The sequence below is a fragment of the Sinohyriopsis cumingii genome, chromosome 5, assembly GCF_028554795.1.
Source record: "Sinohyriopsis cumingii isolate HCF-2022 chromosome 5, ASM2855479v2, whole genome shotgun sequence".
NCBI lineage: Eukaryota > Metazoa > Mollusca > Bivalvia > Unionida > Unionidae > Sinohyriopsis > Sinohyriopsis cumingii.
The window spans coordinates 140,556,565-140,578,249 of NC_142965.1; the positions used below are offsets into that span (position 1 = coordinate 140,556,565).

Here is a 21,685-nt window from a genome sequence, read left to right on the forward strand (position 1 = left end):
TACTGTAACAATTTAACATTGTAGCAATGCGCATTTACATTTACAATACCATAACATTTTTTGAGCCAGATATTTCAAAAGATAATGAGTGCTGTCCATGGAAATGCCACTTAGCTTACATTTCCTTGGCACGATATAGCCAACTATGGGTTAAAACTTTTATCTAAAAAAAAAATCAACTTTATTTTCCGCTAACAATTCTAAGGAAAAGTATAGACCCAGATCTGCTGTCACAGAATGTGGTGGCAGATCTATGTTAGGTCTCTTAGGATGAATATAATATACATGCAAATAGAGTATTGCAGCTGCTATTCATACAGATGTAGCTCAGTATCCTTGACACAAAGAAAACCCTGGTGCTAAGGTTGAGATTTCAATTTCATTAAATAAGGAAATAAAATGAGGGTATTAAGCGTCAACAGCAGCAATGAATCTGCCACCAGTGACATAGATGAATTTATAGACAGAAAAGAAAACTTTGTAATCCATTTATTTTTTCTTTCAACATCCACTGGGTGAGTAATGTCTGAAGAAAACATTTTTTTAAAAAATATTAAAAAGGCAGAAAAAGAGTTGTATAATGAATTCTCAGTAAAAATGAATTAAGTAGGTGAAGAGTGAGTGATTTGTTATTGTTTTGATTACCATCTAGACTTGCTTATAAGACGAATCCAACTGCAAACTGCACAGATCCTGACCTAACATTGCATAATACACTGGCAGATCTGGGTCTGTGCAGTTTGTTAGGAATAATCAATAGAAAACAACATACAGCCAGATTTGCAGGTGTATTATGCTATGGCAGATCAGGATCGTCATTGTTTGCAGTTTGTCTTGAATTATAAGCAAGTACATGTATTTATGGTAAAAAAAACTTTGAAATTACCCTCATGTTTCTAGGTTTTGATAAATGCACAAAATATGCAATTTTTCTGACTCAGAGGCAAGAATGTGTTTGATGAAATATCCCCAGGTACTTTGTAATTAATAAAATGTCAAAACATTTCAGCTGCTATAGTCTCTCATTACCAGAAACATCTTTATGATTTAGTCATGTGACTTCTGATGCTCTTATATATAGGCTTATTTAGAGCGATATGTTTTCTTTTTGTAAAGGAGGTGGAAACAAGCTTGGCTTCTGATTGGATTTGCTTCACAGCATTCCTGTTGATGTACACAAACTTCTGTGTGTGTGTGTGTCTTTAAATATCACTACATGCGTATATATCGAGTTCGATTGTATGTATTTAAAATATGCTCTGTACAGATAAGTTTTGAATAAACAAAAAGTACTTTTTTGCAGCTTTCATGAAGTTCACTTGTATATTTGTGAAAATTGTGATAAAGATCAGCAAGCTGCTTGACTTCTGTCTGCTATCCTTCCTGTCAGGCAACTTGTCAACCAAGTTGCTCAGCTGTAGTGTAGCATCAGTGCCAAATGGTTGTTTATTACATCACTATCCAATCAAATTGTCCATTCTTTAACATGTTACCAAGGGTGTTTGCACACCAAAGTATAAAAGTGAATGGTTTGGTTTGTTGTTTTGGAGTGCAGCAAAAGAAGTAACTTTTTTGTGGCAAAGCAATTGGAGTAAAGTACCTTGCCCAGAAACACACCACTGTTTGTGACCTGTGCTGATCTAATGGTAGGATTTAAACTTGTTTTTTGTCCATCAGTCTTTACATCATTTACAGTTCCATTTCTAGAGTAAAACTCCCAAACTATATCTTGAAGATGCTTGGTATGCCATACTACAAACTTAGATGTGCCTTTGCTGTTGAGAAATCATCAGTGTCAATATATCTTTAATAGAGACCTTCATTTCTGGAGCAAAAAAAAATCCAAAACTTGTAAAGATATAGAATTTCTTATGAATGAAATCTTCAACAGACCATTCTGTTTCCAGACTGATATTTTTGAATGCATCCAGCTTGTTTGGAATTAAAAATATGGTCTTCTGTTTAACATTGTCTTCATAATTCTTTCTTTTTTGTTGGAGGTTTTGTCCTGGTACTACAAACTTGTATATACATCTGTGTTGCAGTCTTGCTGTACGAATAGTGTTAATTCAGAGATTAACTTAACTGGTAACGGGTGGGGGAATGGAGACAATTATTTATTTTTATTCAGCAACAGCCGATTTTAATTCTTTAAATCTTCATGCTTTTATTGCTTTGACTAGAGCTATACAATTATTTTTCAACACTGGCAATGAATGAGACACTTTTAGTATGAAGTCATACTAATTATCCAGCAAGTTAGTTAAGCAGGTTAACTCATTAGTTAAGCAGGTTAACTGGCTTGTTAAGCAGGCCTGCAAGTTGGTTAAACATGTCAACAGGCCAGTTAGGCAGGTTTTTAAGCTGGTTAAGCATGTTTAACTGGTTGAATAATGGTTTTATTGAACAGTGCTTTGAGTTGCTAATAAAGTTGTTGCATTTGTGACAAAAAATTGCCCTATTGAAATGAAAATTTGTCAACTTGTTGCTGTCTGCTGACATTAGGAATCGTATTGTGGGAACTTGAAAACAGTTTCTTATGACAAGTACATACTGCAAATGCATTTTTGATTTAATTCACAGCATAAACAATTGTCTAAGGTATTTGCCATTACAAATAACTGACAGCTCCCCTGTCCACTTGGGTTTGAGTCTTGGCAGGGCTATAACTTGGGTATGTAAGAAAGCTTGCCAGTAGCTTCTTATCGGTCATTGGCTCTTCTCAGTTTTCCCTTTTCTTTCTCTATGAAAAATATTGGATGCAGTGTGTAGCCTAACATCTGCTGAAAACCTAAAATTTCAAAGGTCACCAGAACATGAATGTTACTGGTAGATCTACACCTTGTTAGAAGATCTAAAAATTGCATCCAGTTGCGATTTCAAAGTAAGTATGGAAAGCAATTTACAGATATTTTCTTCCTTGCCTTTATTTTGTAGGTATCAGTACCAAAAGAAACATCAGTGTTTGCTCTCCATTTTTATATATTATAATTGTACAATGGCAATGATTAAAGTTGATTTTGCTTCTCCTAGGCCAGCAGGAAGCTTTCCACTTTACAGACCACTTCCTGAACAACAAAAAGCCTGTAAGGCAAATATCTCATGGCAGGCTTTGCCTGACCAAGCCAGGTATTGATTGTACATACACCCTTAACATTATACCAGCCTTGTTTCTATTTTAAAACATAGGTAAATGAAATAAATTAATGACTTGAAAGTACTAGCAGTGAATTTTTCAATATATTGAGAATATTTAAATTGTATTCATGTGTGTTGCAGTCAAATTTTGCAAAGTTGTTTACAAAAAGCCATGCAGATGAAAATCTTGTAAGTAAATTTTACAGTTTATCTGTTACCTCGTATTTCTGCCAAAAATTTGCTTTAATCTAAATTGTATTCACAAATTTTTGCCAATAAAACTTTTCCCTGCTAGAGGTTGGCATGTATGTAAAAGAATACCATTTTTTATGTTGATTGTCAAATATAGGAGCAAAATATGTACAGGGACACTTTTTGTTGGGGCTTCTTTTTAACAAAAAGAAAAAAAATTCTTTTCCTACTACTGCACAAAGTCTTGATGTTGGTAATGAAATTTTAAAATTGAATCTGTTTGGAAAGAAGATTCTGGAAAAACCACAATTCCCTGTTTACCTTTCATGAAGTTAGCATTAAAAAAATAATCGAATAACACAAATTAATACAGTTAGTATGATGATGTATCGAATAACACAAATTAATACAGTTAGTATGATGATTTATCGAATAACACAAATTAATACAGTTAGTATGATGATTTATTGAATAACACAAATTAATACAGTTATTATGATGATTTATCGAATAACACATTAATGCAGTTAGTATGACTATCTATTGAATAACACAAATTAATACAGTTAGTATGATGATTTATCAAATAACACAAATTAATACAGTTAGTATGATGATTTATCAAATAACACATTAATACAGTTAGTATGATGATGTATTGAATAACACAAATTAATACAGTTAGTATGATGATTTATTGAATAACACAAATTAATATAGTTAGTATGATGATTTATCGAATAACACATTAATACAGTTAGTATGATGATTTATCAAATAACACACATTAATACAGTTAGTATGACTATTTATTGAATAACACAAATTAATACAGTTAGTATGATGATTTATCAAATAACACAAATTAATACAGTTAGCATGACTATCTATTGAATAACACAAATTAATACAGTTAGTATGATGATTTATTGAATAACGCAAATTAATACAGTTAGTATGACTATTTATTGAATAACACAAATTAATACAGTTAGTATGATGATTTATTGAATAACACAAATTAATACAGTTAGTATGATGATTTATCAAATAACACAAATTAATACAGTTAGTATGATGATTTAGTGAGCTTGAGAGAGGCAGAATGGAGAGTTGTTGGATGACAGCGGTTAGGTACTAGGAAGCCACTGAGAGCAGTCAGTGTGGGAAGACCCCTCTTTTTGTGACTAGCAGAAACAATGAAAAATGAGATTCTAATGCTCCCTCAAGAAAATCTCCTTAGTTTCTTTCAGTACACTTCATGCTATCCTGAATAAGTACAGTAGTTAAGTGGTGATATTTTGGCTGGCAAAGTTTGGAGTTTGTAATTTCCCTATAATATGTAACATTAGGGAAGTGGTGATATTTTGGTCGGCAAGGTTTGGAGTTTGTAATTCCCCTATAATATGTAACATTAGGGAAGTGGTGATATTTTGGTCGGCAAGGTTTGGAGTTTGTAATTCCCTTATACTGCGTAACATTAGGGAAGTGGTGATATTTTGGTGGGCAAGGTTGGGAGTTTTTAATTCCCCTATACTACATAACATTAGGGAAGTGGTGATATTTTGGTCGGCAAGGTTGGGAGTTTGTAATTCCCCTATAATACGTAACATTAGGGAAGTGGTGATATTTTGGTGGGCAAGGTTTGGAGTTTGTAATTCCCTTATACTACATAACATTAGGGAAGTGGTGATATTTTGGTCGGCAAGGTTGGGAGTTTGTAATTCCCCTATAATACGTAACATTAGGGAAGTGGTGATATTTTGGTGGGCAAGGTTGGGAGTTTTTAATTCCTCTATACTACATAACATTAGGGAAGTGGTAATATTTTGGTGGGCAAGGTTGGGAGTTTGTAATTCCCCTATACTACATAACATTAGGGAAGTGGTGATATTTTGGTGGGTTAGGTTGGGAATTTGTAATTCCTATATACTATGTAACATTAGGGAAGTGGTGATATTTTGGTGGGCAAGGTTGGGAGTTTTTAATTCCCCTATACTACGTAACATTAGGGAAGTGGTGATATTTTGGTGGGCAAGGTTGGGAGTTTGTAATTCCCTTATACTACGTAACATTAGGGAAGTGGTGACATTTTGGTGGGCAGGGTTGGGAGTTTTTTAATTCCCCTGTACTACATAACAGATGAGGGGTTATATTTTGTGAGCTAGGTTAGGAGTCTTCAGTCAACCTGTCCTGTATAACATAAGGGAATGGGTGATATTTTGGGGGCTAGTTAGGGTGTTTTCATTCCCCCTGCAAGTTAGTTCTCTGTCTCAGCAGATGGTATGGATCTGGAAAAATGGGGACTTTAAAAAGAATTATTATTATTATTATTATTGTGCATGCTCAGCCATTTAACTGCATCATCACCAACAACATGCAGAGCCTGCAGTCCACCGGGGAACTTTGTCAGTGGGCAGTTGTTCACAGTGTGTAACATGGTCTTAAGAGCTCCACAGCAACAGGAAGAGTTAGTGGCCTGGCCCCATTGGACAAGGTTGACTGCATAATGCCCCTGTCCTGTCCAAGAGCAGTTCAGCATGGTCCACAGATGATGTGAAAGGTTAAAAGCCTCGAGGGCAGACAGATGGCTCAGCTACGAGGGAGTGGTTTATAACATCTGATTGGGCATCTCGAAGTCAAGGGGACTGCTGGATGTGAGGTGATGTCCATGTACAGTGGAAGTTTCTCACTGACATAGACCTTAGCCAACACTTTTGTGGTTGCTTCCTGGTGATGTGGAGGAGGAATATTGCTGAGTACTGACAGCCATTGTAAAGGAGTAGGACATAGTGTTCCAGAGATTATGCGCATTATTTTGTTGAGGTGGATATCAATTAACTTAGTATGGGATGATTGAGCCCAGACAGGAGTGCATTACTCTGCTGTCAAATAACAGAGGGCCAGTGCTGATGTCTTGAGTGTCTGAGCAATAGCGCCCCTGGTTGAACCAGGCAGTTTGCAGAGTAGGTTGTTTTGAGTGCTAAGTTTTAGAAAAGAATGATAACATCCATCTAAAACCAAAGCTTAGACTGATCAATTCCAGTGTCAAATCAATGCTGCTCAATGGGACACACCTGCAGACACAAAGAACTTGGAACATAAGCTGCAGATCTTCATCAATACTTGTCTTTGACGGAACATCAGAATCTCCAACCAGGAGTTGGGGTTGCGGACACAACAGAAACCCATATTCAGCACCATTGAGGATCACAATTGAAGATAGACTGGACATATCCTGTGGAGAGACCAGTCTAATATCACTTTCCACAGCTTTGATTGGAACACTCAAAGCAAATGCAGAAGAGGATGACCAGCCGTTGATTGCAAAATAACCATGAACACTGAACTTAAGACTATTCAGATATCATGGAAGGAGGCAAAATGGAATGCCGAAGATCAAGACAAACAGGGAGCTGCTGTGACGGTCCTCTGTTCCAGATGGAAAAAGAGGAACGATGATGTGATGAACAAAAATATTAAGAAATATAGAAAGTTAAATTACTATCAGTTGAACCCCATAAAGTCTGATATGAATAGAGCTTTTTTTTCGTACCTATGACAAGAAGAAAATGAAAGTAAAATTACAGTGTAAGTGAATTTGAGGCTTCGGCAATATAGAAAATGATGGTAAAATCACAGTGTAAGTGAATCTTAGGCCAGGCAATATAAGTGAATTTGAGGCCAGGCAATATAAGTGAATTTGAGGCCAGGCAATATAGAAAACTGCAAAGTGATTTTAGCATGGTTTTGTGCAACCTTGAAAAATCCTTGATTTTGGGGAGTTGCCATGATATTTTAATGTTTTCAAAACTCCTTGAAGTTATCAAAAAAAAAAACAACTGAATAAACACTTTTAAATTAAAAACCTTTGTTGAACACATTTTCCCAAAGTAATAAAAAAAATCTGTAAATAAAATTGGATAAAACAGTAGATCAAATGATACATGACATGGACAGTCAGTCACCAGATGGTGTAGTTCCACATTATTGTAGAGGCATGCAACTTTTTTTCTTCTTTTTTTGTACCCATGTAGGCAGTAACAAAGTAACCTATGCAGAAAGTTCTATTTCTCTATGATAAAATACTTGTAAGAAACCATGAAAGCTCTTTGGAAAAACCTTGGAAAACAGCTTGTTGGGGCAGTACAAACAACATATTTTCTAATAATGCTCAGAGACAGTACCAACTGTACACTTTGTAATAACTCTGTGGGGATGTACAAACCATGTGTTTTGTAACTGCTTTTTAATTTGCCTTTTTCATCTTTGTCATCTTAGTCATTATTTGGTTTTTGTTGTGTTTCTATGGAGACTAAAATATTAAGAATATGAAACCTGTTATTTTACTTAATTTTCAAGTAGGTTGCCTTTGGCTATAAAATGTTGGATGTTCCTTGGAGCTCTGATGAACCAGATTCATTCATATTTCTAATGGGGTCTGAAGCTGTCTTGGCAACTTCGACTTTACTTTTCCCATTTAAATACACTTTTAAATGCTGGGCAGAGAGAGGAAAACAAATCAGCTGCTTATTAACTTGAGCCTTCATAGAAAAAATCTTGACTGCCTCTGTGGCTCGGATATCATCATTAGACTAGATATTAATTGTGTGGTAAAAGTGGGGCTGTGGTGGTGGTGGTGGTGGTAGTGCGAAGTACTATGCATTCTAGACATTAACATGATCTTTGAACCTTTGGAAATTACGTTCTTAATGTTCTGACCCTGCTCATGGACTCTGCTTTATACTGAGATAAAAGAAAATGTCAGATTAAATTAAGATACATTTTGTCCCTGTCCAGTCTCAAGGGATTAACATTGTTGTTACTGATCAAGATTGATTTAAATGCACTGCATTGTGTTCTTATGGCAATAGATGTATTAAATGCCTACATGGTATACATGACATTAACATTCCCTTGGCAGCAGTTAGGGAAATCTGTCCCAAGTGAGATAGACAGGTGCTGGATTTTTCTACCTTGTAGACTGGTATCTTTTTCATTATCATAGTGGTAATGAGATTGGAGGTGACAGAGTGGGTCAGAAAATTGATTTTGTACAGAGTTTTATTTCTAGTCTCCAGTAATATGATGCAGCACCAAAGGGATCCTGTATGTATTACACATTGATAGGTTGGGGAGGATGGTCCGTTAATTTATCTTTCTCAGCAGAAATTCTTTGTCTCTCAGAGTAGGGCACATTTTTACTTCAAGGATTTATGTCTTGGAAAGTGCACATACTGAACCTTTTTCATTTTTTAAAGTGAATAATGGTGGGAGTGACACCATTGGAGCATTAGTTTTACTGAGTTTATTCAACAGATGTGTTTGATTTTGAACATTAGTGTTTCCAGGTTTGTTTGAACATTCGTGTTTTTTAGGTTGTAAACTGTGCCATTATGATGCCATTTTCTACTGGTTGGAATAAGTGCACTTTTATACAACTTTGACCCACTTTTAGACAACTTTGACCTACTTTGTGGCAGGTAAGATCAATACTGCATATAATATCATTGTGATTAAATTTTTATGCTCAAAGCAAAAATCAAAATTTTAACTTTGGGTAATATAGTATTTAAATTGTTTTACAGTTATAACTGACATGTGATTTGTATTAAGATAAATAGAAAATTCCAAAATTGCAGAAATTAATAAAAAAGTTAAGAGTGTGTGTTTAGAAACAAGGGAAGCAAACATTTTCTCATATGACAATTCATGAGGGTGAAAAAGTTTTCATTGAATAAGGTTTTCTTTTTTTTTGTTTTAAATAGCTACTGAAGACAATTGCATAGCTCAAGATAAGAATTTACTAAATTTTACTCCATGCTTTGGAATTGCATTTGTTAAAAATTAGTTGAGGTATTTTGTAAACAACCCTAAGCCTAAAACCTGTTTTCCATGGGACTAAACCTTAATTGTCAAGATGTTAATAATTTATTTTTGAATAATCAAGCATCTTAATGATATAGACTAGATCAGAGTGTTTGAAAATATTGGCTTAATTTGATTATGAGAGTGTTTTCATAGTACAAAATCCTTTCAGATGTGTATGGAATATTTGGAACATGAACCAATAGCATAGTTTATATTGATGGAATACGTTGTCATCATGTAACCTGTATTGTGCTTACAGCAGGAGCACTTTGCTGACACCTTTGGACTAAATGCTAAAATTAAATTTGTAATGAGTGATTTTAAATCATTACAAAATTTCTTTATGCATTTGTATTCAAACTGTTTGCATACAGTATGCAAATATGTTGTTTATCATACGCTCAGCTGATGAAAATGGAAGGTCAAGGTTAAGTCTCAGCTCAGCATGTGTAATTTCTTCCAATTCAAATTGAAGGTCAGCAGGTTAAATCTCAGTTTAGAAACTTGGCATGTGTGATAACCTCTGATGAAAATTGAAGGTCAACAGGACTGTTTATAGTGTAAAACATTTTCAGGGCAGGAGTTGAAAAATCTATAAATAAACACTTACCCATTTAAGCAAATGCTAACATTTTTTCTTGTCAATAATATATTCATATTCAAACAGCTATTGTAGACATATAGAAGCTGATGATGTTAACCACCCAAATTTGAATGCATCATTGCCAGTTTTCTTGAACTTACTTTGTGATCCTTCTAACATGAGTTTGTAAGCTATTAAATTGAGACCAGTCTGTTGCCCATCAGATAAGCATTTATTAGTATTGATGAATGAGAGAAATGCACTTGTATGATCTTGATGAATGAGAGAAATGCACTTGTATGATCTTGATGAAAATATGGAAAGTTAACTACAGTAGAAAACGAAACCCCGATTCAATACATCAGACAAGGGGGGGGGGCAAGTGAATGGAAATTTCACTTTCCATTTCAAACTGGTCATGCAAATTTTGAACCCACATAGTGATGTCACGTTTTACAGGGAAGAAACAAGCATAATGGGAGTTTATCTTCCTTAAAAAATATTAATTTTTATAGAAAAGGTAATTGACAACATGAAATAACATTTCATTTGGTTCTAATCAGCCAGGAACTGTTATTAAATTAATTTAGCTTATTACTCCAATGCAACAAAATTGAATGAGGGACTTTACAGGTAAGGCTCAATGTACAATGAAAGATGGTTGAAAAGTAGTTTATTAGATTCAGACAGTGAAACTATAGTTAGTATGTATTTTTGTTTTTCTTTCATAAATTTAACAGCACATTTAATGCCTTTGAGAGCATGTTGTAATTTATTAGTATAGTATTTTGAAATTGCTATTGAATGTTTAGTACAATAATAGAAAGGACCCTTGTAATGGAGGTCTTGCACACTACAGACTTGAAAAAGAAGTTTGTTTTGCCAGCCTCGTTCAGCTTTCAAGTGATTTTTAAATTTATTTTTTTGTATTCATATATTGTGCTGGAGATTAAACTCTGTAACAGTACAAACATGTTCTTATTTGCTTCAACATTTTCTCTATTTTGCAAATATTGTGGACCTATTGAAGACAGGACATAAAAATATCAGCAGATATGCCCAGGATGCATGAAATTACTGGGATAATATTTTATTTTTCTTGTTAAGATGAGCTACACATAGAATTTGAAAGTCAAATAAACACAAGGTTAGTTTCATTCTTTGGGAATTCCCAAAACTTAACTGTATTTACTTGATTGAGGTTGCATGAATGGGGAAATGCGAGGTGTAACTTGCTTCCATATGGAGTTATTAGCATATTGGGTGTTAACCTGTGATGGACAGGTAAATTGTCAACAATGCTAGCCAGTAACGGGACATTATTCAGATCAGTACATCCATTCTGTAGATGTATGCAACAGTAAAGAAATAATTTTCATGTGCAACATTACAAGAGAGAGAGAGAGAGAGAGAGAGAAAGCTTGGCAAGGGACAATAACAGCAGCAGTAAAATTAGCTTTCATAGGAAAGAAATTTATTAGCTAAGCTCAATACCACAGATAAAACTTACTCACTTAGCAGTTAAACTAAAAGTATTGACAGCATAGTGTCCAAGAGAAGGAGATCATGCTGGATTTTATGTGGAATTCCTTATAAATGAGCAACATGGCAGTAAAGCACTTTGTTCCCTTGGAGAACAAGATCTGTATATTCCAGAGTCATGCGCTCCATACCTAGATCAGCAGGCTTGAACTGGCAATATCCTCAGGCTTACATGGTTGAGATCAGCAGGTAAACACAGGCAAGATCAACAGAGGCAAGAACACCAGGCTTATATGGGCAAGATCAACAGAGGTAAGAACACCAGGCTTATACAGGCAAGATCAGCAGAGGCAAGAACACCAGGCTTATACAGGCAAGATCAACAGAGGCAAGAACACCAAGCTTATACAGGCAAGAACACCAGGCTTATACGGGCAAGATCAACAAAGGCAAGAACACCAGGCTTATACAGGCAAGATCAACAGAGGCAAGAACACTAGGCTTATACGGGCAAGATCAACAGAGGCAAGAACACCAGGCTTATACAGGCAAGATCATCAGGTTTTCACAGGCCAATCAGCAGGCATAAACAGGCAAAATTGCCAGGCATACAGTAGAAAGGCAAGATCTCCAGGCTTATACAGATATCACAATACTTATACAGGCATGAACACCATGATTATGCAGACATGAACACCAAGATTACACAGACATGAACACTTTGATTATACAGGGATAAACATCATGCATATACAGGCATGAACACTACGATTGCACAGGCATGAACACCATGATTACACAGGCATGAACACCATGATTACACAGGCAAGACCTCCAGGCTTGTGTACTTGATATCACCAGGCTTAACATGATGAGATCACCAGGCTTGCACATCAAGATCACTAGGCTTGTGCAGGCAGGCTTATCAGTTTAGATCACATGGCTGGCAAGACGAAAATGTAGGCATATGAAAATATTTGAGAAATCCACTCAGTTTTGTTCTTAGATATATTTGCAGCCATAGAGCTCTTTGTATTCGTCAGTTCAGTAACAGGTAGAAATTTTGTAGGAATGTTTGAAGTGCAGTCATATACCTGATGTACCGTAGACAATTTATTGCATGCTTTATCAATATTGCTGCATTTAAGAACCATAGCAGCAGCAGTTACATCATAATTACTTGCATGCTGTTGAAATATGAGCCTAGAGTCTGGCATCTCAAGTCCAGCTATATTGCCTAGTCCAGTCAAGCATTAATAATCAGAGATTGGCAAAAGACATAAAAGGGTTGAAAGTTTAGATCAAAGCCATCAGTCTTGATTCAGAAAAGTGCCATGTAACAACAGTTATCTTATTTTTCCAGTGCAAATCATTGTCAATTATAAAGTAGATTAAAGGCAATTGTGGAATAAGATTGGTAAAACATATGAATGACTTACAATAAATCACTCCCATTTCAGGTAATTGACTCTCATTATTAAGAATCCAAGCCTGAAATATCTTGCAAAATGGCCTCAAATTTGGAAACTTGGAGGCAATTTGGAAACAATAGATTTTTATGACATGTATCTGTGTTTCAATCTATTTTTGTTTTTTTTATGATTTATCATTCTGCAGGATATATTTTGTATTTGATGTCTGTTTTCTTCAAAATGCATTCATCTTTTCATTTGCATTCAGTTTGCACAGCATTTTCATTTGTTTCCATCCATTCATTTGCACTGGATTCCTTTTTCTTTTATGTTGTATAATTACCCTTTCAGTAGTTGTATGTCATTGGTAGAAACCCGACGTTACATGTCCTATAAATTTGGATGAACCAGTATCTTGTTTTTTTATATATTGGTTGTATTTATCTTTGGCAGTCATTGGAAAGGTTTATATAAACGTGTTTATGACAATTTCAGAATAAGGGGGTGGCAGGTATATCATATAAATCAGATGGTTAAAGGTTGGCTTTTATTTTGGGCATTGTTTAATAATGTCTCAACAGCACTGCCAGAATGGTTACAGGCTACACAGAGCCCAGTGAACACAGCCATTTCTCATTCAAGATGTTTGCACAAGAATTTTAGTTCATCATAATTTTAGGGACTAGTCATGTCATTTTTGAGGGAGGGGATCAGCCTAGGATTTTAATTTGAACAAGGATTGTTTTTATCTTTCACCTCAGTACGATTTTTTTTTAAACATACTGATATTTTTTTATTTTATAAATTGGAGCAAAATTTTTTATCTGAAACTATTTGGGGGCCAGACATTTTTGTTTTAAAAAATCCCTAGCCCCATGCATCCCCCCAATCAAATGGTCAGTTCCTTATCAGTTTTAATGGTTACGAGTATAACGGTCTGATTAGCCTGTTTTTTGATCATTAGAGAGCTGTATTGCTTTATATAAAAGCCTAGTTAGATCCCAGAACAGTGTTAAAGCTCGAGTTTTTATGAAAGAAAGTGTGCATACAAGCTTCCACATATTCTGGATCTGTGTAGAGCCTGTTTTGTGTGACAAGTGGCAAAAGAAAGTGCACAAGAAATTACTGTGTTCTCAGTATGCAGTGTTAATTACCATGTGCCCTCAGTATGCAGAGTGTAAATTACACGTCCTCGGCATGCAACTTGTAAATTGCCACATGTCCTCAGTATGCAGAATGTATATTACCATGCATCCAAAGTATGTGGAATGTAAATTTCCATGCCCTCGCTACCATCTCACCTCTGTCTGCATAGGTTTGAGCTGGTATGCAAGAAAGTTTTCCAGTAGCTTCCAAGGGGTTGCTGGGTCTTATAGGTTTTCTTTAGTTCTGTGTACACCATTTATACTGGCCCCATTATAAAATAGTCTATTGTGTAATGAAAAATGGCATTGAAATCCTAAACAACAACAAAATTTTATATACATGCATTAACTCACACACAGAACTTCCTAGATCAAGTAAAACTAAAATGCTGAAGTGATGTGGTTATAAAAATTACTTCCTATATTTTTGGTGATTTAGAATTTGTAAGAACTCTGACAAGAGAAGGCTTTTATTCATTTGGCCCACAAGGACAATTAAGCCAGCATTCTTCACTGATTTGGACCATTTACTTCCAGTTTGAAGGATTCAAGTTGTTATGTAGGCAACAATTACACTAACATCTTGTGATGAGGAAATACTCTGCTGTTGATTTCCTGCTTCTGATGGCATTTGACAGGAAGTGTATGGGAGAAGTTTGATCTATTGCATGGCCATCTACATTCTTTCCAAAGAGGAGCTGCATGAAAAATTTAACATTATGGAGGCTCTAGATGAGTCCCCCCCCTCCAGATTCTTACATTTGTGTTAGCAGCCATAATGGGCTGGTAATAACCACCCTAATTTGTCTACAAGTCTGCATGTCTTTGTGTACCAATTTTGTTTATGTTCTTGCCAGTCTCTCTCTCTCTGTCTCCTAATTAGTGGCAAATCCTATTGATTGAGCTGAGTGAACTTGAGGACTGTAGTGGCCACAAGGCCCCACCATCACCCCACCCAGACTAAGATCAGGGGCAAATGAAGAGGGAGGGCATGCCCTGGTTGCAAAATTCCACTGTTTAATTCAACAGGTTTAGAAACTTTTGGATATTTATTTAATGGTGACCTAAGCTTGGGAATAAATAATAAAATTTACTTTTACCTTCTACCTTGGTGCACAAGTTATCCACAGATATGTTAGAAAATCACAATGTGATTCATTGTTTAGTATTTATCTGTATTATTGGTGCTTATTGTCTTCAGATATTTTATTTTCTCCTTTAGGTCCTAATCTCTATTGACCCTGTTTATGTAAAAAAACCATTAAAACTTCCTCACCACTATAAAGCCCTTCAGAAGTGACTTCCTAAATATATAAGAGGGGAAGCAATGAACATAACTAGGAACATTCCTATACACAGTATACATGCTTGTATTGGTGGACCTTAATGAGACCCAATTACATTGCCACATCGTTACCTGCTATAACCATGTCTTCTTTTCCTGTTTCTTTTATGGTTTCTTTCCTGCAAGGAATATTGTTTTTGGATAGCAGATACGTTCTAACAGAGGCAGGCAGTCTTGGTTTGAGAATAAATGTTTTTGATGTTGGAGAACGTATACCTGGGTACACATATTGAAGTCTGGTTTTTGGAAAAGCACTTACATAATTTAATGCCATGCAAGATGGTTATTACTTGCTCATTTCATGGAAGATGGCTGAACTCATAAATTGGAAATGCATGTTGCATGCAATCTATCAAGGACTTTTTAAATTCTGACTACATGTTTCCTGGAATTTTTTTAATTTCTTTCTCCATTTATTCTTTTTGTTGTTGTTTTTCTTCTTAGAAAGCATTTGCCATATTTATCCATGAATAAGGCAGTTGCCATATTTATCCATGAATAGCCCAAGCCCCTATTGTTCAAAACATTTGGTAAATATTAATTAATAATACCTCTGTCTCTGAATTAGCCTGTTACCTACCATTTGACAAATTAGGCTGTTTCCTTGGTCTTGTAATGGAAAATACTGTCCTCTCAAATTGGAAGACCTTGGTCTCTAGCTTGGATAGGATAACACTGAGCTAGGTTTGCTTTTTCCATGGCAAGTCTCCAGAATCAGTGTCTAATCTTGCCAAGTCTTGTAAAAGGTAACATGACAACTATATGGACCCCAAAAAGCTGTACTCTTCAATCTGTCAGATATACAGACCTCAGTTGGCTGTACTCCTCATTTTGTCAGTTGCACAGACCTTAGTTGGCTGTACTCTTCAGTCTGTCAGTTACACAGACCTCAGTTGGCTGTACACTTTAAGTCATAGAGACAGTATCCCTTGAATTTAAATTTATCAGTTGTCATTATTGGCTATATCAAGCAGAGGAAATAGGAGCTAAGTACCTTTCCCATGGACACACTAAAACATTCAACCTGGGTTGACCTAGGTGGGTATCAAACCCATGAACCTTGGAATATGAGCCTGATGCTCTACTGATCTAGGTATCATGGCTGTCTTCAGCCTGATGCTCCACCGATCTAGGTATCGTGGCTGTCTTCAGCCTGATGCTTTAGGTATCATGGCTGTCTTCAGCCTGATGCTCTAGGTATCATGGCTGTCTTCAAGCTGATGCTCTAGGTATCATGGCTGTCTTCAGCCTGATGCTCTACAGATCTAGGTATCATGGCTGTCTTCAGCCTGATGCTCTAGATATCATGGCTGTCTTCAGCCTGATGCTTTAGGTATCATGGCTGTCTTCAGCCTGATGCTTTACCAATCTAGGTATCATGGCTGTCTTCAGCCTGATGCTCTAGGTATCATGGCTGTCTTCAGCCTGATGCTCTACTGATCTAGGTAGGTATCATGGCTGTCTTCAGCCTGATGCTCTAGGTATCATGGCTGTCTTCAGCCTAATGCTCTACTGATCTAGGTATCATGGCTGTCTTCAGCCTGATGCTCTAGGTATCATGGCTGTCTTCAGCCTGATGCTCTATTGTGATTTACAATAATTTGGATGAATGTCCTGAGCAATGTTCCATCAAGGCAGTCATAGTCATGCTGTACTTTATAATGCTGTTTATTGGAACCATAAAGTATTCTTGTTATGTGTGGGGAACCTTGTCTTGAGTGGTGTTCCATCAAGGCTGTCTTAGGCATGTTGCACTTTATAATACTGTTTATTGGAACCATAAAGTATTCTGTTATGTGTGGGGAACCTTGTCTTTAGTGGTGTTCCATCAAGGCTGTCTTAGGCATGTTGCACTTTATAATACTGTTTATTGGAACCATAAAGTATTCTGTTATGTGTGGGGCACCTTGTCTTTAGTGGTGTTCCATCAAGGCTGTCTTAGGCATGTTGCACTTTATAATACTGTTTATTGGAACCATAAAGTATTCTTGTTATGTGTTGGGAACCTTGTCTTGAGTGGTGTTCCATCAAGGCTGTCTTAGTTATGCTGCACTTTTTGATACTGTTTGTTGGAACCATAAAGTGTTCTGTTATGTGTGGGGAACCTTGTCTTGAGTGGTGTTCCATCAAGGCTGTCTTAGGCATGTTGCACGTTATAATACTGTTTATTGGAACCATAAAGTATTCTGTTATGTGTGGGGAACCTTGTCTTTAGTGGTGTTCCATCAAGGCTGTCTTAGGTGTGTTGCACTTTATAATACTGTTTATTGGAACCATAAAGTATTCTGTTATGTTGTGGGGAACCTTATCTTGAGTAATGACCTGATACTGCATTAAAATACAATGTCTAGAGCGTTTAATAACGGCAGATAACATTATAATTGGTTCTAATGAGCCAAGAAGTAAATGAAACAATGATAAAACAAAAATGTAATGAATTTAATGTATTGTAAGAGGGTCTTTGGTAATGAGAGGGGCCATGGTACTACTGGATGACTTGTTTGACCCAGAACGAATTTAATGGGATCTATGATAATGTGTGTATCAATTAGAAAGGAAGAAGTAGGGAGAGGGGCCACGGTACTACTGGATGACTTGTTTGACCCAGAATGAATTTAATGGGATCTATGACCCTATGTGTATTGTAAGAGGGTCTTTGGTAATGAGAGGGGCCATGGTACTACTGGATGACTTGTTTGACCCAGAATGAATTTAATGGGATCTATGATAATGTGTGTATAAATTAGAAAGGCAGAAGTAGGGAGAGGGGCCACTGTACTACTGGATGACTTGTTTGGCCTAGAATGAATTTAATGGGATCTGTGTCCATGTGTGTATCAGTTAGAGGGGCAGAAGTAGGGAGTGGGGCCACTGTACATGATGACTCATTTGATCCAGAAAAATTTCATGGGATCTATGGCCATATGTGTATCAATTAGAGGGGCAGAAGTAGGGAGTGGGCCACTATACTTGATGACTCTTTTGATCCAGAATGAATTTAATGGGATCTATGGCCATGTGTGTATCAAGTAGAGAGGCAACAGCAATGAGATGGGCCACTGTATTAATAGATGACTCATTTGACCCAGAATGAATTGAATGGGTTCGATGACCATATGTAGTTCATAAGAGGCTGCAATAGGGAAAGGGGCCACTTTGCTAATGGATGACTCTTTCACCTATGTTTGCTGGATGACAAAAACAATAAAGACCTTGATATTTATCTTTTATTCTTTAAAAACCTGAAAATAATGACCATTTTAATTTACCTTGATATTGGGCATAAGTTATAAGGGATATACTGTTATTAGACATACATTATTAGGGACACTTTGTTATTGGATGGAAAATGTTTTTTTAATAGATACTTTTTTATTGGATATAAATGAAAAGGGATATGATGATTGTTAAACATGAATCAGTGCATAGAGGCTACGAAGGGAATTCCCCTTGACCTTGAAACAAAGCACTAATGTATTTTTCATGAAAAAGGCAAGAACACTAATAGGTGTACATTATTTATGTATATGTCATGGCAACGCAACCTCTGTGGGATAATTGGCTTTGAATTTCAGATGCCACCTTGTCTTGAAAACTGATACTTACAAAGGTTTTTGTGTCATTTCATATCTAGACCATGATATTGATTTCAAAGTTGATTATCTCAAATATGATACCTGGTTAAACTCAATGACTATTTTGTGATTGCTTTCTGTTGCTTGCTGAAGGAATGACTCACTTTCTGTGTGATCATGACTTTTTCTTAATATGGATGTATTTGATTATTTTTTATTTGATTTTGTATTTTTTATTATACCTTAGTAGGAGAGAATATAATTATGCCTTGAATTATATAATACTCTTCCTACTTTCAATGTTTGTAATGATTGTATAATGGATGCATTTCACTGGGTGGGTGAAAATACTTTTGTTTTTCACCCAAAAGATGAAATACATGATATTTTTTTTACAACGTACTGAAAACTGGTCCAACTTGGGGGAGGGGGATTGACTGCCTTTCTGAGAAGGTCTTGTTAGGGTTGACAGGTCTGATACTGTATGTATTTAATGCCAAATCCAACTGCAAACATAGATTCTGATATGTCATATCATAATGCACCATCAGATCAGGGTCAGTGTTGTTGGTTGTACTGATTACTCTAACAGATCAGGGTCAGTATTGTTGGTTCTACTGATTACAACTAGCAGATCAGGGTCAGTGTCATTGGTTCTACTGATTACTCCTAGCAGATCAGGGTCAATGTTGTTGGTTCTACTGATTACTCTTAACAGATCAGGGTCACTGTTGTTGGTTATACTGATTACTCCTAGCAGATCAGGGTCAGTATTGTTGGTTCTGTTGATTACTCCTAACAGATCAGGGTCTGTGTTGTTGGTTCTACTGATTGCTCCTAACATATCAGGGTCAGTGTTGTTGGTTGTACTGATTACTCCTAACAGATCAGGGTCAGTGTTGTTGGTTGTACTGATTACTCCTAACAGATCAGGGTCAGTGTTGTTGATTCTACTGATTACTCCTAACAAATTCCACAGATCTAGATCTGCTGACTCATTATGCGATGGAAGATCAGAGTTTGCAGTTGGTCTCTACTCATAAGCTAGTATATACGGTAATTCTTTTTCCAATTTCAAAGTAAAAAGCATGTTTAAAAATAAAAGGGGATTTTAACCTGGTACTCCGGCATGACAGCTCACCGTGCTTGCCACTAGGCCCAGCAGTTGACATCCTTTTTGTAGATAAATCACTGTGGTTATAATGTTTGATGCCTATCAACTGCAGTGAAAAAAATTACTCACTCCAGTGACTTTAAGGGAGGCAAGCAACTTGGCCATTAAAAAGTTAGCAAAAACAACACTATTAATAGGAAAAATAAGAAATACAGTAGAACTTAGATTATCCAGCACACGATTAATGTCAGTCTCTGTTAACCATCAGAGCATTGTATGTCAAAATATTAGAAACAGGTACATGTACATATGTAAATATTATGATTTTTTGATGCCCCAGTCTGTTGTATAATAATTTTAATGTACATTTTCTATTATCTGTATATTCTCATATTTGTCATGGTCTCGGTCCTGCACCCTGACAGATGATCCACGTTCTGCTGTACATTGTATCTAAAAAGAAATGCATTTTATTAAAAAAATACTTTGTATCTAAAAAGAAAAACATTGTATCTTGAAAAATACATTGTATCTAAAAGAAATACATTTTATCTAAAAGAGACATAAATTGTATCTAAAAAAAGTACAGTGTATCTAAAAGATAAATACATTGTTTCTAAAAAGAAAAACAGTAATTCAGAAAGAGAAATGCATTGTATCTAAACAGAAATGCATTGTATCTAAATTGAAATACACTGTATCTAAAAAAACATACATTGTATCTAAAACAAAATGCATTGTATCTAAAAAGAAATACATTGTATCAAAGAGAGAAATACATTATATCTAAATTTGAAATGCATTGTATCTATAAAAAAAACATACATTATATCTAAATTTGAAATACTTTGTACCTAAAAAGAAATGCACTGTATCTAAGAAGAAATACTTTGTACCTAAAAAGAAATGCATTGTATCTATAAAAAAAACATACATTGTATCTAAAAACATACATTGTATCTCAAACCAATTAAAATTTGATGATTGGTTGGTTATGATCAACCAATGACAAAAAAACTCAAAATTTCTTCAGATTCTCAACACTTTCAAACAGTCCATTGTGTGGGAGTTTTGCATTGTGTCAGCTTTTCGTGTCTTTAAATTTAGTAACAAACAAAAATTATAAAGACCACTTATTGTAACCCATTGAAAAAAGTTTGTTTTTGTTTGTATTTATTTATCTGTGTACAAATTTCATTTTTTAATTTGTTTTCTAGATTATTTTGGATTCACCATGTTTATTATGTAGTGCAAATAAAAGTGGAGTATAATACCTTATAATGAAGTACATGATACATATAATTTTACTATAGCATAATAAAAATGGGATGCATGAACATATCCGCCTTATACCAGGTACATTGTTACAATGAAGGGTTTCCTAATGAGTCAGAAATTTCCCACCAAAATCCTTGCCAAGGCCATCAAAAATATGTGTTTCCAGTTGGCTGACTGTTCTTTGTTTTTAGTTTCTTACCCTAGCACTTTTTCCCCATGTGGTAAAACAAATTTTCAAAAAATAAATTTCTGAACTTGATTTCATTTAATTGACTAATTCAGTTGGTTTAGTACAGTACTTGACATGCTTTATACATTATGTAATACTAATCATTATAATACATTATGTAATACTAATCATTATAATACATTATGTAATACTAATCATTATAATAATGTTTAAAAAAAAAATAAAACGCTACCTACCAACCCTAATTTTTTAAACCAGTACAATAGGAAACACACATTTTTTTTCCTAAGTAAAATGCAAGTCTCCTACTTTTATAAAACATTTGACTTTACATTGACTTTACAATGCAGGCCTGTGGGC

At 35.4% G+C, this 21,685-nt stretch overlaps 1 protein-coding gene across 19 annotated transcripts in view; it reads left to right on the forward strand.

Moving 5' to 3' along the window:
* The window catches only part of LOC149800365 (muscleblind-like protein 1), a 309,043-nt gene that overhangs the window by 41,661 nt on the left and 245,697 nt on the right, over positions 1-21,685 (forward strand). Inside the window, exon 1 of one of the 19 annotated variants that reach the window (XM_089959996.1) lies at positions 8,508-8,813. The exons of the other annotated variants lie outside the window; for them this stretch is intronic. The gene's annotated coding sequence lies outside the window, so the exon portion shown is untranslated. Of the gene's footprint in view, positions 1-8,507; positions 8,814-21,685 lie in introns of those variants that run through there. 19 annotated transcript variants of the gene reach the window in all.